The sequence below is a fragment of the Pavona decussata genome, unplaced genomic scaffold, assembly GCF_977016875.1.
Source record: "Pavona decussata unplaced genomic scaffold, jaPavDecu1.1 SCAFFOLD_21, whole genome shotgun sequence".
NCBI lineage: Eukaryota > Metazoa > Cnidaria > Anthozoa > Scleractinia > Agariciidae > Pavona > Pavona decussata.
The window spans coordinates 5,308,576-5,325,519 of NW_028145444.1; the positions used below are offsets into that span (position 1 = coordinate 5,308,576).

Genomic DNA, 16,944 nt, shown 5'->3' on the forward strand with positions numbered 1-16,944 from the left:
ACTGCCCTTACCGGGCTCCAGTACCGTTGGTTGCACTGTTCCGTTCGTGAATCATGCTGATAAGCGCTTCAGTTGTACTGCCACATTGGTGCCCATGCGCATAAGCACCAATGTGGCGGCCAGAAACCAAAGAAAACACCTGCCAATCACTTCTGCTATTCAGGCGACTGCTCTTTCCTTACGAGATTGTATACAGCTTTTTCAATTAACGTTGTCGGATCAAAGCAAAAAAGCTAAAAGACAAGACCGCAAGGTTATTTGGGATTTTTTTATGAATAAATTAATCAAAATCAGCTATGCCTCGCCCATACAGTGAAGATCTATGGTGGCGAGCCATTTGGATGAATGAAATTTTAGGATATGAAGTGGATGAGGTGGCAGCCGCTTTGAGGATGTCACCAAGAAATATCGAGCGATATGTCTCAAAAGTTTTAAACTATGTGGAAGTAAAAGCAAATACCATCGGAAGACCGATAAACAGTGTGGCCATGCACCCGCACGTGGAATTTTTGATTATGGAAACAGTGCTTGGACACCCCGAAAAGACACTGTCAGAAATTGCGCACGATGTGTATACTGAGACGGGATCAGATTTTGCATTAGCAAGTATTTTCTATTATCTGAAACGAAATCGTTTCAGTCTAAAAAAGGTTAGCTGAATTTTTCTGCTTTGGAATCGATTTTTTTTACGGCTTATGAAACGTTTAATTAACCTGGACTTTTCTCTATTTCATAATCAGCTCAACAAAATTGCGCTTCAAAGATCTGAAGAAGCAAGAGTGGTCTTCCGAGCAGATGTTTGTGTTCATAGATGAAAGCGGATTCGTAAGTGTTCAGTTCTTATTTTACCTGTTAGGTTTAAATTCATTCCATTCTTTTAATTGTAAAATTGATTTTTGTGTCATGTTTATAGGACAAAAGAATTTCTCCAACCTCTGGACACAACCTTATTGGAAAAAGAGCAGTGGTAAAACAATTTAAGCAGAACTGGGGACCGCGTATTACTGCCATTCCCGTCCTTTGCACTGAGGGAATCATTATTTGAAGAAAAATATTGACGAACATTAAGAATAATCCAACACCCTCATTACTGGAATGATAATGTTTGACATGGGCAAGCGGAAAATTTAAAGTTCCTTACCAACATCCTGGCCCAACAATGCAGTTTAAACTCTGGCAGTTTATGGTGCTCTCGCAACCTTGACAGGCATGCTTCATAACGTGACGGCGCTTCTTCTTCATCACAGTCATCTCAGAACTGGGTCCGGGGTTAGCTACACAAAACAATAAGTTGCTGAAAACAACTTCCTGATCATCACAAGCAGAATTGAAGAAGCTTGAATGACAGCCGTCTTCTTGAGTTACACTTTCTCCTGAGTATGCAACCTGAGGAGACAGGGATGATATTCAAAATAAAATTACTATACCTTTTCTTTCCTTCCCCAATGTTGAAGAGAGTGATTTTTTGGCTTTAGTTAAGTGTGGATCGACCCACAACGTAACCATTCCCTTTTTCACTAATGAAAGCGCCTCGGCAAGTTGAATTTCCGAAGTAATGGTGAACTTCTTGTTTCCTTCACCGCTGTATCCAAAAGTAAAGTCACAATCTGTTGCTGGCCGGAGTTTCTCTGTGCACCTCTCCAATAGGTAGGCTTTTAATCTAGTCACACTGTCAAAGAGAGGCACGTTTCGAACGGAATACGAATCGTGCGAATTCTTGTTTTTTGCTTTTAAAACGCGCAGACAAATGTTAACAGTGTTTTCTTCCATCCTACTTGTCACGCCTCTGCGAAAAAAAAATTAAGAACTACCCATGTTACCTTGCGGTCTTGTCTTTTAGCTTTTTCCTTTTATCCAACAACCTTAATTGAAATAGCTGTATAAACGTATAAACATCTTTCCCAATACTTGAACTGTTTGAATTTCAGAAATCTTAGCAAAAGACCTTTTTACAAGGCTTGAGGGAGGGGGGAACTCTCATATATGGGCTATTTAGGTATGTGCCACGAGATAGGGTAGGGTTTTGAAGGTTCTCGATCGTTAAATAGGGTATCATTTTTGCCCCTGTTGGCACTGTGTTCCTTAGATCGGGTACCTAAATTGTATCAGTTAAAATTAAATGCCCAGCTAAACAAAAAACAAAACAAATGATCTGTTAAAACTGAACTGCCCATTAAAGTATTAGTGAAGCGATTTTATATAGAATTAGAGGATATATGTTTTTACTTACCCATCATTGGTCTCTGCCTTCCACTTTCTGCCTTTAGTACGTTCCTTCTCGGGCGGTGTTTTGTGAGGCCATAACTTCGCTCACTAAACAAGAGTTCAAGCATTCGCAAGTAACAATTCCCTCTCCGCAAAACCCACACCTGTTTGAATAATCGATAAGTGTGTGACCATCCAAGCCACACACCCTACACTTTCTTACTCTTGTATCATCCATAACAAATAGATCGTCAGGAGTTACTTGTTCGTCGGTAATCTTCTAAACCTTACTCCAACTAGCATTGAATTCTTCAAAGTTATGCTAATTTAAACAATCCTTGGAAGACGTCACGTCGTGAGGAAAATCTGACAATTGCCAGGGACCCTTTTAAATTTTTTTCTTCCGGAATGTCAACATTTTCTTTTGACGCTGTGACTGGCATAAGAAACCCAAGAAGGACTGCTCTGCTTGATGAAATGCTTATAAAAAGTCCTGTTCCCGTTTTCGCTGGTATTAGGGTCTATTAGGTTAATCGCAGGTCCTTAACATGAACACGCGGCAATCTGCTTTGTTCTTTCGGCTCACCTGGAAGATTGGGCTGATGGCCAAGAGGAACAAATGACAAGATGTCGGCGTTCCACTTCTCACAATGGATCGGGATATAATGATTTAATGATTCAATGATTCAATGATTTAACACCAGCGGCCTCATGCTATCTTCACACCGGGGGTTTTTGTTCTTTCGACACAAATTGTACATGGAACAGTACGACCACACGGGAAGAGTTCAATGATGTACCATGTAAAGTTCCAGGTATGCCTAATACACCTTGTTCCAGGACTTTTTTGTGGCATGTGGATTGCAGGACTTCTTAAATAAGAAAACAAAGACTGCTCTGCTTGATTAAACGCTTAATTTTTCGATCATATTAGGTTAATCCCGTGATATTAACATGAACACGTGGCGATCACCCTTGTTCTTTCTGCTCACCTGGAAGAATGGGCCGATGGCCAAGAGGAAAAGATGCCAAGATGTCGGCGTTCCTCTTCTCACAATGGATCGGCATCTAATGATTTAATGATTTAACACCAGCAGCCTCATGCTATCTTCACACCCGGCATTTTTTGTTCTTTCAACACAAATCGTACATAGAACAGTACGACCACACCTGAAGAGCTTAATCATGTACCATGTATTAAAGATGAGTTCCAAGTATGCTTAATACTTATTTTAGGACTTTTGAACGCGCTAAATGAAATGCCCAACTTTTTTCGTGAAGAACTTGGTCCTCCTATATTTGCAAATGATATGGGAAACAAACTTTGACTTATAAACAGGTTGCAAAGAAAGAGACTTCTGAAAAGAAATGTTAACTGCACAAACTGTAGAAATGCAATGCACCTTATTCGCCAGCCGCAAAAAAATGTTTTAAACATTTTTTTTTTATTTTCACTTAAAGCACAAATACTAGAGTAATACAAACAAATACAAAGTTAATTACACTAACGCTAATTTATAAAATAACATTACATTACATTCACAGTCAGGTAGATTTAATTTATGGTGTGGTTATATAATAATATAAACCTATATAATAATTTGTACAAATACTTATACATCAATTTTTTTTTTTGGTAGAATGTCCGTGTATACAATTGCATATATAACTATTAATACCAGATGCCCATCTATTGAGATGTTATTACGATAACATGTTTTCCCATTTTTTATAATAAATAGATCCTATTTTATTCTTTTTTGCAATTAAAAATTCAAGTTTCCGAGTTTCAGATGTTTTAGTCTTCAGTAAGGATACAGGCGGCTTGATATTTTTACAAAAACATGAATAAATGGTATATTTCCCAAGAATGATTATGTGATTTAACAAACAGTTCCCAGGGTTATTATCGGAAATACCAAAGAGGATTGTTACCTCATCAAGCTTATCAATTTTCATATTGTAAGTATTTAACCAAGAAATAACCGAAAGCCAAAAGTTTTTTAGTGTAGGTACAGCTGATTAGAAGATGCTCAAGAGTTTCTTCGTGATCTCCACAAAAGATGCACACCGGAGAAGGAACCAAATTCATTTTATATAGGATTTTATTGGTGTAGAGAATACGATTTAGGATTTTGTATTGAAAGGCTCTCGTTCTGGTATCAAGAGTGACTCGACCCGGCAATAGATAAATATTTTTCCAGTCTATAGCACCTGAAGTATTATATACGGAATTAAACTTAGATTGGGCAGTCGGAGAAATCTGGATTCGTTTGACCAGGGTGGAATAGATTGATTTTGAAGTCATTCTAGTTATATCTTGAACACCGTCTGAAACAGTTTTGTCAATTCGGTTGTTATTATTCTCTCCATCTTTGAGGAGCAGTTTCCAGTTTGGCGGAATGGCGGCAAAAATGCCTTGTAGGAGTAATTAATCTGACAAGGAGAGATTTTTCTCTCTAAAAGCATCCCACCTTTTTAATTTTGAGTCGTTTGAGAGAATATTTCCAAGTTTCACAAAACCTGCTTCTTTTATTCTCTTGTTGTATATTGATTTCTTGTTCATCAAGAGGTTCTGGTTGTTCCAGATAATCACATTTAAAACGTCCTGTTTTGTAGCTATTATATCGTGATTGCCATTAAAGTCAGATCAAACTTCAAGACATTCTTTATAAAAAAAGTTAGTTTACAGGGTAGGTGCAATGGATTGAAATTGGACTGAAGCAGAAAACTGGTTCCTACATTCTTAAGATAGTGAGAAAAGAAAACTACTATTATCATCTAAATACCTCGCAAGAAACACAATTCTTTGAGTTTTAATTAAAGATTCAGGGTGAGGCATTTTGAGGCCACCGTCGCCGTATTCACTAATTAAGGCCAATCTTTTGATTTTGTCTTTGCCTCTCCACACAAAATTGAATATCACAGAATTTATGCTTTTAATTATATCCTTATCAAAAGAGATAAAGGAGGCTCGATACATAAACTTAGGCATAGCAAATGTTTTGACTAATTGAATTTTACCAATTAATGTTAAGTTTCTCCATTGCTAGCAACTTAAAAGGTCGAAGTTAAGCTCTCTACTTTTACGCTGATCATAAGTGAAAAATATACGTAGTATTTTAATTGGCTCATTCACCTTATTAATATCGAAAGCTTCGTGATTTCGATAGGAACTTCCTAACCAGTAGGCTTCTTTTTTGTCCGTATTAAGTTTAAGCCCTGAACATTCACCATATGTGTTCAATAAGGAACTAAGAGAGTCATAAGATACCTTCCAAGCATGGTTGACCAAAGGTCGCTGCAACAGCAAATCTGTAGAAAAGCGATCAGTGACACAGGTCCCCAAATAAACAGGATGCGTAATATAAAGTGTTAAATAAAACATGAGACAAAAACCACTAGCTACCAATAAAGAAAAGTAATAGGGGTGAGTGGGGAAGTACCAAAGGACAAACGCAAACACCGTAAATTTACTTAGCAAGCATTGTTTAAGCCTTAATGATGGTGCCTCGATAGCTGCGATACAGCCAATACTGGTCCACGGAATTCACGTGAATGCCATCGGGCAAATATGGATCAGAGCTGGGTTCGCAATTACTGACATGGCGCCAACAGAAAATGCTATCTTGCTTACCCAAAACAACTCTCAGGTAATTGTTTAAAATCGGCACCGCCTCGTTGAAATCCAACCCATGTGGATAAGTTGTTCCACGAGGGAGGACCTCACAGACGCCAATGATTTTCACTGCAAAGGAACAGCAAAGGAAACGAACAAAATCATCAATAGCGGAACCTACGACCTCGGCTGCACTGACACTTAAAAATCATTGGTTCCAATTTCTAGAAAAGCAATGTCTGGGGCAAACTCAGTAGTGACGCCCAGGTCATATTTAATCAATTTCTGGACCGTGCATCCGCCATGTTAATGCACGTGGACTTGACCCTGTAGGTTAAAAGTCTTGGAGGTTCGCGGATCAAAATTGTTCTTAAGGTCATAAGTTAATCGATGTACGAAAGAATGACCTGAAAGGAGAACTTTTGGAGAAAGTGTAGTTTCCATCTCGCCAACAGAAAAATTGATTAGCCGCACACAGTCCGGAAATAAAGCAAGGCAAAACAAAACAAATGTGGGAACAAATGGTACATAAACGTAATGAAGGGAAACGTAATCCCAAAAAAAGAAAATTCAGAACACAATAAAGAGTAATAGAGGGGAAAAACCAGGAACCTGTAGATTATATAGCCTCACCTTGAAAGAACCAAAGCACGTCTTAATCCGCTGCTGAACTGAGATGAATGACTATGGTGTGATAATATTGATCATATGACTGATGCAAGCACCTTACTTCCTCCCCAAGACCGAGGACCACTCGGACCAATTAATTTCTAACAAAGGCTGGAAAAGGCATAAAAATTCTATTTTACGGGCAAATATTTTATTTATTACAAGAAGTTAACTACCCTTTCTCAACGTTTCTCCTTGTGAATACAATGTCTTGCTTTAAAATCTTAACTTCTCCGATGTGATGTAAATTTACAATAATGCCCTGCCACATGTTGCAGAGTTTTTATATTATTTGCTGTACTGATAATTATATTTCACTTATTCTCATAGTAATTTATTGTGGCATCTTTTTCCATGTTGCCCAGCTTCTTTATATTAATTTGCTGTTCTCTGGAAAAACTGTCCTTTTCTTTAAACTTAGGTTTCAATTCTGAATGTGATATGAATTTACAGTAATAAATTTCTTGTTTGACATGGCAAAGCTTTATGTATCTGATGAAGTCTTAGCTCAGAAAAAAAACATTTTCTTGAAACTTGCGTTTACAAGATACTCAGACCTTCATAAGCTTACAAGCTATTCAGACCTTAAAATGGCTATCTCATTCATTTTTGAAATAATTTCAGGCTTTCTTGATTTGTTTGGAAGACTGAGTTGATGCCCTGTGAGATCTGCAAGGAGTTGCACTGGGTCAGTAATTTTTAACTTCTTCAAGTCATTGGCTGACTGTGTTATGGTTTTCGTCTGCTGAGGATATCCAGCTTCATCAGGGGCTTTTGCAACTTCATATTTTTCTTGCTCCAAAGCTGAAATGTATGGTACTTTCCTTTCCGAGTCTTGTTTCCTTCTTTCGTACCAAAAACTGGAATTCCTTTTGACGTATTGACGGGGTTGTCTTTCGCAGGATCTTAGTGCCTCATGGCGCTTTTCAACTAAAAGGAGACTGGTGCAGGCATCCCATCGATTTATCTTGCGATGGAAACATCATCTAAAATCATAATTCTTTTTTACGATTCCTAGTAAGAGAAGACAAATAAATTATAGGTAAGAGGCACACAAAGTTTTGTTTCAATTTTTATTCTAACTATAGTAAGGCTTTTGTATCAGTACATGGTTACAATATTCAAGGAACAAGGCTAACATACCCACATTGTTGGTACAGTAACAGACAACTTCTCTAACTCAGTTCAATTATACAATGACAAAGAAAAAGATGACCTTGACCACTGAAGTGCATTAGTGAAGCATGGTTGGGTGGGGACATGGTAAACGATGGTATGTATGTAAGAAGTGATTATGGTTTCTGTGGTGTAGCCTGGTCCACTTCCAGCCATTCGTGACAGGTAACCTCCCCAGTTCCTAGCCTGTTGAATAGAAATGAATTTAAATTGCACTGTTTGTAGCAAAGAGGGTGGTAAATGTTTTTGCTTTTGTAATTTGAAGTACTGATTTGTCGTTTTTGTAGGTGATCTCAGATGTAATAGTTTGTTAAGCAGCCTTAAGCCAGGATTATTGAATACCCCCACAGACCTTGTCTTGTAATTGTCCACATTTTCATCAGTGTGTCTCCTTGTTTATAACGTCAAGTATCTCCTGAAAATCCTGAAAAAAAGTTTTGATTTAGGCATTTGAGCAAATTTTCTATGTTTATCTAACAAGTTTAGCTGACAAACAGAAGTTGTCTGTTCAACGTGACATGCATTATAAGCAGTATTTTAGTCACTGTCCACAGCGTTTTGAAACACTGGTGCTCTTTCTGGTGGTAAAAGCTTTGTAAAATGACATGGAAGCTTTCTGAGAAGCAGCCGCTTCTCTCTGCCAAGTAGGGATGTCCACTCAAGTTTCTTTGCAGAATCCTTTGGCCTCCACACATTAAGGGAAATTCCCAGTGAGCGCACTGTGGCGAGGAGAGCATCCAGATAGGTAGACTTCCTTGCTGAGGGGGTTTTACTTTGTTTTCTGTTTGACTTGAAAAGATGTAAATATATCAAACTACTGTTTTTAATTGGACAAATAAAATACCTTTTACTCAGAATGACGTTAGTTGAAAAAGTGAAAAACATACCTCATCTCTATCTAGAACTTCAAAAATAAGGCCAATTTCTAGGCGGTCCATCACTCTCAGCATTAAATGTAGCTCATCAATCATGACATTGTCTAGAGGGATGTTGAAAATTGGCTGATGCTGGCATCCAGGCTGCTTGTACCAATCTGGACCCAGTTTTCTTTTCCTGTTGGATGTTTCATAATTAGTGCAGGAAACATCCATGTCGCACCTTAAGTTGAAAACATTGACATTATAAATCAGAATAAGGTGTCATACGTGTATTTTTTCTAATAACATAGCCAAGTCACCCCACAAATTGATGACTACTTCAAGATAGTACCTGTCTTTTTTGTGAATCAAGCACCAGATGCATGACTTGTTCGATATGGCTCCTTACATGCCCATTGCGAGAAGTAGAAACTATTGAAAAAAAAATATTCAAGGAAAGATGACCTGCATTCCTGGGATGATCTTTCAGTTATTGGATATGTAATCTCATACTGTTTACATCTATTCAATAAGTTATTTTTTGCTCACATGTTCCCGTATTTTCTGCTTAAGTAAATCTTCTAGCGGTAACTCGGCTCCTGGTTGGTCACCTGGGGTTTTACTTATGCTCCATGATACATTCAATGTTGCTTGACAACCTTCCACCAGGTATGATCTGGGCAATGCCTTGTCCTGTTGGGTAAGCTTATGTAAGCTTCCCATGTAATGCAAAACTTATCCATGATGAACAAGATTGCTCTGATTTTTTCTTTGTCACCTTCAGGCAGCCTTTCATATGCACACATTTTCTTGGTTATTGAGAGAAGGAAACAAATAATTTTTCAATTACAAATCATGTTTACTACACGTAATCAGTTGAGAGTTGCTTTGATCTGAAATGAGGGAAAAATGTTTTACCCAACCACTTGTATGTCTTGAAGGTTACTGTTATAGTGGTTTGAAACTTACACCCACTTGTGAATTTCAAGTGTTGCTCATATCATCCATGTTCCTTTCAGGATTGCTGTCCTACAGTAGTTATATTATTTGTTCACCCTTGCAGCTCTCTCCTTCATTTGTGTCATTCTGGCAGTCCCTCAGTGTAGTTAAACTCTCTTATCTTGGAGCAGGGTTTTCTTTTTCAGCATCATTTGTCAAGTAAGAAAAAATATGGCATTGATATTATAGTTTGCTACAAGTAACCAGTTGAAAGTTGTTTTGATCTGAAATGGGAGAAAATGTTTTTTCCCAACCACTTGTAAATCTTGAAGGTAAGAATTATAGTGGTTTGAAAGTTACACCCACTTGTGAATTTTAGGTGTTGCTCATATCATCCATGTTCCTGTCAGGATGACTGTCCAAGTTGTATGATTTGTTTAATTATTTATTTATATATACAGCTCACCCTTGCAACTCTCTCCTTAATTCATGTCATTCTGGCAGTCCCTCCGTGTAGTTGAATTCTCTTGACTTGTGGCAATGTTTTCTTTTTCAGCATCATCCGTTAGGTCAGAAAAATATGGCATTGATACTAGAAATAACCAATGGTTAGGAAGTGCAGGCTAGAACACTTTTGAGTCGAGGATTTTCAATAAAACTTTTGTTGAGCATTGAAATTGGTTGGCCATCGCATTGGGTAGTTACATTAAAAAATCTGCATGGCTCTGTTGAAGATGATTTCCAGTCTGTATAGCGTACTGCGCAATCTTGTCATTTACATCCGGGATTCGATGGGTTGAAATGTTTCCCTGGTTCCTTGCCGAATTCTACCGTAAACGTTGTACGTTTTTTAAATGAGGAAATGCTTTTTCTGAAGTTTTCATTCGAAAGATTCAAGTACAATCAAGTATAATCTTGCGCAGCGAAGATATCTCAGAAGCGATCGTGTTACATTCCACGAAAAAGCCGCAATCTTGGGTCAATCTTGTCCACGTGCTCCGGCGTAAGAGTCGATCGATTGGAAGGCTGCTCTGAATCGAATTTATAAAGCCAAACATGCATATCTTATTCTGTGGCAAAATCGTAGGTACAAGTATGTAAACACTTACACTTTGGAATCCAGTGATATTACTGTTGTAAACCGTCGCAGAAAAATGCAAAATAAGCTGAGAATTTTAATGGCTGCTGAACAGCGAAGAAGGCAAGTGTTACTGGTGCTGACATTGGTTACATCCACTGTACACTTTGACGCCGATGTTCATCCAGTTCGAGTGTGATCTCTTCCACAACCTCAAGGGTGGTTTAATCTAATGTTAAACGTGCTCATTCACAGCTACGACCCTTATTGGCACGAGCACTCCAGAATGTCTTGACGAACATTTCAGCTTGTAGGGATACTCGATTCAGGGAAGCAGTTAGCATAGAGAAACGACTCGCAGTGGCATTGTGGCGTCTTGCCAGCGGGAATCCGTACAGAACTGTTGCCTCCACGTTTGGAATTGGGAAGTCTACTGCTGTCAAGATCATAAACAGTTTTATTGACGTCTTAAATGAACTTTATGAAGATTGGATTACATTTCCTGCATCAGTGCAAGAGACCTTTGAAGCCATTCAGCAATTCTCTGATAACACTCTGCTCAACATACCACAGATTTTAGGTGCAATTGATGGATCACACATCCCCATAAAGGTTCCTAAGCACAATAAAGAGAGCTATTTCAACCAAAAGCATTTTTACTCTATGAATCTCCAAGCAGTTGTGGCCTTCGATGGTCCGTTTTTAGATATATCAGCAGGTTTTCCAGGTAGCATTCACGACGCCAGGATACTGTGAATGCGTGGACTTTATGGTAGAGTACTAAGGAACGACATTCTCCAAGGCCCTTACATAAATTTAACCGGTGTTTCTGTTGGCCCTTTAATTGTAGGTTATAGCGTCTACCCAATTTTCCCTTGGCTTTTTAAACCTTACCAGAATGTGCGTAAGTTAGACCCAACAAAAGTTCAATTTAACACCATTTACCCCATGGCGTATCAAGAAACTTTGTTAACCCTTAGCAAACACAATAAAGGAGACAATTGTTTATGAGAGAAGAATAAACTTTAATACATGAATGAATATACAGTAGCATGCAGCGAAAAAGAAATAAAAACCTTGCAAAATATCTATAGAAAAACTTTGAAATTTTTTTATATAATAACAATAAATAGGAAAATTTGTATACAAAATTTGAAAACTTTAAAAGCACGAAAAGGAAATATTAAAAACGATACAAGATACGTACTAATTTTAAATGAAAAAATAATATTTATTTAATTTATGGGTATAAGTAACACAACGGTAGCAAGTATAATTATTGCAGGAACAGTCCACTGAACTTTAAAACAAACTAAAAAATTTCTTCTTTTTGAAAGACACTCTGTGCCTTATAAAAATACGCACAAATTACGCACGTGTCGACGATTTCATCACCTGGGTGGGTGACAGTACAAACCTAAAAGGAAAAAAAATTACTCAGGTTTAATTTACGTGTCGAAAGTAGAACCTGCATGTGCAAAGAACAATCATTACTTATACGCACACAGCTATAGGTTCGGGTTAATTCATTGGATTGCTTAAGTACTTAAGATTCGCTTTAACTACACTTAGTTTCAGTTTTCACTTTCACTCTATAAGTACAATACTTACAAGTCCTTTACATTCCTGCATATATGTTGTCATTTCCCTTTCGTACGACGCACTGCAAGGTGCTGCAAATTTCTGCAGGCAATGTGGACATCTGTTGCAGCTCCTAATGAGTGTTCTCATCCACCTTTTCATGCATTTCTTATGGTAATGCTGTCCGCAGCAATCTGTCTTGGGTAAATTCCAGCTCTCCTCCAAGCAAATGAAGCAAGTGCACAAAATCTGAAAAATATTTCGGAAAGAAGTATTGCTACCTTGAACATCAAAGGACCACCTTTAAGAGCCGTCCATGCTCTCTTGAAACAGCGCTATCTTTTCTGTGCGCGCTCTTTGAAACCGCACAATCATAGAAACAACAAAAAGTTTTATGCACTTGGAAAAATATGATTTAAACACAAACACTTTCAAACTAGCACAGGTAGAACTCAACGGTGAATGTAAACGAAGAGTAAGCACATGGACTTTAATTACGAGTCTGTAACTGCAGGCTAGCTTGTAGCTGTCCAGACTGTTGCAAAATTATCGCATCAGTACGTGGTTGTGCACTTGCAACTGCAATATGCCAGTGAAATTCCCTGTGACACTACTCCTTTAATAGCCAGGGCATATTAAGTAAATTAATATTAAATAAATATAAGTAAATACCTCGATATGTTTCAATTCAGTCAGCTCTAGAGATATTCAATGTAATTCTTTGGTTCTCTTCATTGATGTTGACTCGAGACCGCAGTACATCTGTGTAGTACGGATGTGGCATTCTGTCACTTTCCTTAAGAAGTAGAAGGAGATCTTTAGTCAGTGCAGACTTGGTTGCCCTGGTGGTGACCTTCATGCCATAAGCCCTGCACAGAGACTGCAACTGATTCTTTGTGAAAACTTTGGTAAATGCCTTTTCACCAAATTTCTCTGCATACTGTTGTAGCTTCACATGGCTGGTGACTTTGCCAGGAGATCTGTCGCTTGCAATCTCAGGAAAAGGTACAGACGCCTTTCTTTTTTCCATTACTTGCTTCCTCTGAAGTACAATTTTCCTATGCTCTGCTGTCTTCTTCAATCTGTATAGTGTACGTCATGTATTTAACAATTATTTCTCGGCTTGAATCTGTGTGTTTCTTGCAGGGATTAGTTTACAAAAATAACATTTTCAGCTCCCAGCCCACATTTTCAGTACCGCATCCAATCAGAATGGAGCAGTCAAAGTTTCTGTTTCTGCAACTAAGCATTGTCCTTGACTTGTTTTGTCGATTCTTTGTCCTTACATGTCTTATGTAATGACCTTGTGATCCGCTTTTAGTTTTAATATTTTTTAACTGCACATACAATTTTAAGCCATTCTCTCTTTTTATTATCATTGTTAGTTTTATGTATTTTCGTGGTATGTCTGTAAAGTAGCTGATTAGCTAAGAACATTTACCTTGTAAAATAAAGGTATTGTTGTTATTGTACTCCTTTGCTTAGGTTTGAAGAAATTTATTTCCATGACGTGGTTGTTGTAGGCATGAACAGCCAAATGTCTGCTGCCAATTTCTGCTTTGCACGATGTCCTCCATTAGTTTCATTAAAGCTGGTTCCTCAGGAAGATGAAGTAAATATTCACTTCGACAGAGTTCATAGGCTATCATTGCGTCAAGCGTCTTCTAACTCCCCGAATGTCAAACCACGTCCTATCATTGTCAAACTCTCCGACTTTCACAACAAACAGTTTATCAAGTCCTTCATCAAAAATCTTACCAAAGGCTGCAACTTTGGAATTTCTGATGACTTTCCTAGAGAGGTGCAAGAAATCCGGAAAAAGTTATATCCTGTGCTGAAAGCCGCCAAATGAGAGAAGCAAATTGCGTATTTTAAAGTAGAAAAACTCATTATTGATAGATCGGTTTAATCCCTGAAAAAGATGGGAAATATCAAGACAAGCAATAAGACTTTTTTTTTCAATATTTATTTAAAGTAACACATCTTTAACAAATTACACGTATAACAAATTACACACTGCAACGACAAAGTACTCTACTATGGCCTCCGATATTACAATAAACATTGCTTATTTACACCAGGTGTTACATACATTAGGAAAATGAATATAATAAAATAATAAATTAATTCTGAATATAACGAAACAAAAACAAAACAAAACACACAAAAAAACGAAAAAAGGTTAATAGCATGAGGATGGGGGAGAAGGAACGATTTCTGATCTTAATTTAATACAGTAGTCTGTAAAGTTTATGAGGAGCATAATCACGTTGCTAGTTTTTCTTAGGTGTTAAATTACAAATTTTCAACTTTGTATTTATAATTGATTCTAGTAATAAATTCGTTTAGTACAAGTGAATTGTTCTTTAGTTTACTTTCATACACATAGAATTTCATGAAGAGGAGGGTGTAGTTGAATTTTCTCACTAGCTTCTTGTATGTTGGGTGCTTAAAGGTGGCAAAAAGCATTTCCTTTGTATCTGGTTGAAAGTTAGAAACATTCTGATTATTAAACCAATAAATGACTTTGTTTGTAAAGGTTTTTGTAAATTCGCAGTCTACAATAGTGTGATTTATGGAATCTGGCTCACCGCAGTAAATGCAGTCACTGTTTGTATTTATCCCATATCTAAAGAGTTCTTTCTTTGTGATGACAATCCTATGAATAAATTTGAATTGAAATTCTCTCAACTTATTTTCTTTGCATATTTTTGAAGCCATTTTAAAAACATCTGTCCAATTCTCTGTGTGTATTGAAATATCTCTTTTCCATCTTTCTGGGCCAGTGTGAGGCGATTGGTGTTTCTTAACGAGAAGTAGGCGATAATAGTCTCTTGCCCTATACGTTTCAAAATTGATTTGACTAGTTTCGCTCAGTGTAACGGCCTCTCAACCGTTTAGGCATTGCGTTACGCAACGAGACACATCATGTGTCATGACATCTTTTCATACGGGACTGTTAAAGCTCCAAGTGGAGCTGAGACGTCGCTAAACGTCTTGACTAGGTTTTAGCTTCGCTCGAAGCGACAGTAATTTCTCACGCAACCCGTGCAGATTAGTAGCCTTACAGTCTTTGACGGTCTTGTATGCGGTTCAACAGTAGGACTACCTCAAGCTGTATGTATGTTTGTTGATTTTCTGCCTTTCGGTGATCGCCTGATCTCAGTTAGTGACTTAAAATAAACAGAGCCGATACGGATTATGTTAGACTTTTGGCCTTTGTAATCGTCATTTCCGCGCGCCCTTCTTAGAAAGAAAAGCGGTCGCCACAGTCAAAGACTGGAAATTCCTCACGGATAAAAAAACATGGATTCACAAAAACATTACCAAGATCAACAAAGTGACCCTGGAATTGGACTAACACCAGATGAATTCCTCATCAAACCAAGCAACCTTAGAGACATGCCAAATACAACATGGAAAGAAAATGTCGCCTTAACAGGAACAGAGGTTAGTGATGTGCCCTTTATTTCGTTGGAAGATGCGTCGCCGCGTCCAAAAATAATTGAAATTTCGTCGAGTAAAATTACTGACATTACGGGAAAAAACACTAGGTCCAGGACTCTCACGGCTAAAGGCCGGGAGTATCAAAGTGGCTTGAAGAAAACCGCCGCGTTATCCAAAGATCACGAATTACACGCAAGACTGAGTAGCTTCGAAGAATTAGTACACTCTGGTCAAGACACAAGTAAAATTAAAACTGAAATCACCGTTGTTACAAAGGAAGTAAATGATGCATTACGATTATTTGACGAGTGGATAGAGCTTTCAGATGACCCAACTGAAATTCAGCGTGCTACCGAAAAGCAAGCCTATTTGCTGGATACATGGAAGTCCATTCGTGCTACAGCTGTAAATGAAATTAAGAGGGTTCGAGAGGACAATGACTCTGTTTTCTCTCAAAAATCTCGTCACTCGCGAAAGTCAAGTCTATCAAGCGGAAGTTCACACAGGGACACACTGATAAACGTAAGAGCTAAAAGAGTGGCCTTGGAAGAGAAACTGAAGTTTTCAACAGTCATCGCAGAGCAAGAGAAAAGGTTAGGGCAGCTAAAAATTCAAAAGAAACTTGGAGAAGTCTGAGCGCAAGAGGCCATGTACCAGAAAACTGTGGAAGAAGAGGACAAAGCAGACGATTTTCAATCTCCCTTGCTGCCAACCAAACAGTACGATCCTATACCCGCCTTCCTGAGGGACAATAATGAAGGGCTTACGTTAACACCAGAAGTTGTTCCTTCAGTACCGCGGAATTTTCAAGCATTTCCAACTGCAAGTGCCTCACCAATGTTTACGTCTCCCACCAGTAACACAGTTTATTCTAGTACACACACTAGATTCAGCCTTGGAACACAGGTCCCCCTAACTCAGAACACAACGTCCTCTTCATGCAAAACGGTCTATACCAGTACAAACACGAGAGCTAGCTTTGGATCTAATGTCCCAACAACCTTTGCCACACCCCACACGGACAGACCAGGTCTCACCTCTTCAAGAGGCTTTTGTGGAAATCCACCAGTTTTTATTCCATCACCCGATCCAGTTCAAACCCTTCCACCACAAGATTACCTGCTAGATTTCAGTGACACTTTAACCAGATTGACACAGCTACAACGGCTACCGCAGGCTAAACCGGATGTGTTTAAGGGAGATGAGCAAGACCAAACAAAGTTCTTCCTGTGGGAGAACGCGTTCGACAGCTTAATCAATTCAATACCTATCACAGCCCAGCAGAAACTGCACTTATTATACCAATATCTGGATGGTAAAGCCAAAAGGGTTATCGAACAACTGCAGTACCTTGTTCAAGACCCAGACAGCGC

General features: G+C 38.2%; 1 pseudogene; it reads left to right on the top strand.

The window, feature by feature from the left end:
* Window positions 1-209: 209 nt before the first annotated feature.
* LOC146486405 (uncharacterized) lies at window positions 210-1,045 on the top strand (annotated as a pseudogene).
* Window positions 1,046-16,944: the final 15,899 nt, after the last annotated feature.